This window comes from Etheostoma cragini, chromosome 6, assembly GCF_013103735.1.
Source record: "Etheostoma cragini isolate CJK2018 chromosome 6, CSU_Ecrag_1.0, whole genome shotgun sequence".
In the NCBI taxonomy this organism is placed as follows: domain Eukaryota; kingdom Metazoa; phylum Chordata; class Actinopteri; order Perciformes; family Percidae; genus Etheostoma; species Etheostoma cragini.
The window spans coordinates 28,018,084-28,020,236 of record NC_048412.1 but is presented as its reverse complement, the minus strand read 5'-3'; positions in this window follow the sequence as shown (position 1 = coordinate 28,020,236).

The window sequence follows — 2,153 nt, the reverse complement described above, 5'->3', positions numbered from 1 at the left end:
GGCAACATGAGGACAACATGAGGACAACATGAGGACAACATGGGGACAACATGAGGACAACATGAGGACAACATGAGGGTAACATGAGGAACACATGAGGACAACATGGGGACAACATGAGGACAACATGGGGACAACATGAGGACAACATGAGGACAACATGAGGGTAACATGAGGACAACATGAGGACAACATGGGGACAACATGAGGGTTAAACATCTTAACAGATTCAGACGAGTTTCAACAAGTGGCATGAAACCAGTCGGTGTGTTTGGTTATTCCCACGCCCAGTGAAGGCAGCGTGAGTTGGAGGGGAGCCGAGTCGTTGGGAGGAGACTCGGCTTTAGAGGAGGAGACAGGCCGGGACATGTTGCATGTTGACCGGGCAAACATGCATGCAACCAGGGACGTGCACAGACATTTGGGGGGGGGGGGGGGGGGGGGGGGGGGGGGCATTGCTCTAATCTGGAAACAAGGCAGCCCCCCCCCTGAATAAAGTAGGCTAATTTAGGTTCTTGTTATTATTATTTGTAGCATTACTGTTATTATTGTTATCTTTACACTGTCTTCTGTACTGTAGTCTTGCTAAAATGGATGCTATACTTTTTATTATTATATATTTTACATATTTCGTTGCGGGAGTAATCCCAAAAGGATTAATAAAGACAAGTCTAACTCTAAGTCTAGGTCTACATACTGAACTTAAAACGGGTAAAAAACTGAACCCTGACCCGGCCAGCTGACCTTTAGACTGAGGCTGCACTCAATCCTTCTGGATGAGATAGATAATGTTATGATTTGGCACCATGCATGATATGTATGTGTGTATAATATAAAGTATTACAACATGAGTACAGCTAGTAAAACTTTTTCACTCAACTGGAACTTTTGATATGCATAAAATAAGAACTAATTCACACTGCTTCACACGGCACAGACACAATTTACTGTGTGTTTACTATTATTTAAACATTGGTTTTAATGAGTTGTTAGCCTGCTCCAACCTAAATAAATGCTTCACATCAGATGAGTAATGGAGGATGGTTAATTGACATTATGAGCTGCTTCTCTTACAGCTGGTGGGTTGCCAGTTTGAATCCAGATCTTCTCTTTCTCTCTCTTCATCGGTCTTTGTTGTGAAGGCATGCATAAGCACACAGAACCAACATTAGGCTTTAATTATTCATCTTTTAACCCTTTGTGTTGTCTTCCCGTTGTCTTACGCTGCATGGTCAAGTTTAACTTGCAGGAAGTGTCATATGGAACCATCCCTGTGATATTTGGACAATTTGGACGAAAGAATCCCAAATTTCTGATGTAGAAACTGGGAAAATGTGACTCCAGGAATGCAGGCCTGTTAAAATTGAAAGTCCACACTTCTGTTGACGCTTTTCATTGATGTTTTTAAACTTGTGTACTTAAACACACTTAACTTAAAATGTGGCGCTCTTGCACTTCGCCACCTCACTTCCTGCTTTCCTCGTGTCATATTATTTACTACAACTAAACTTAAAGAGGAGTCGTAATGGATGCTTGTCCAATAATAAGGTTAATGATAATATAATCCCGCAAGGGGAAATTACAATTTTACACCCTGTTGTTATTACACACACATGATCAGTACCTACATACACTAATGGAGTGTGTGTGTGTGTGTGTGTGTGTGGGGGGGGGGGGCTGCACATGGAAAAGCACCCCCGAGTTAGGGGTTCAGTGCCTTGCTCAAGCACCTTGGCAGTGCCCAGGAAGACTCCAGCTACGAGTCCACCACCATATTTGTAGTCCCTACTCCCAACTCCCTGCTGACGGAGCTGCTGCCCCCCCGAACTGTGTCAGTGAGCTTTTCTTCCTGGGGACAGATGTCTCTTATCATCACACGCGGGTGCAACGTTTTAACTCCGTCACAAGATACTGTACATACATTTGAAGTGCAGTGTGCAGAGGCAGGAGTGAAAGGCCGGCCCGCTCGGACACACAAGTTCAAACAAGGATCACATCAACGCACACGCCAACATGACTCAGGCGACGGCGTTCTGCACGCGCTCAGTTGCTGCCGCCGGCCGCGAAGCTCAGCTCCAAACTCTCCCATCTGTCGAGTGAAATCCTCAACATCAGCCCCCAGCCGAGCTCAATCAGGCCTCCAGAGATGGACC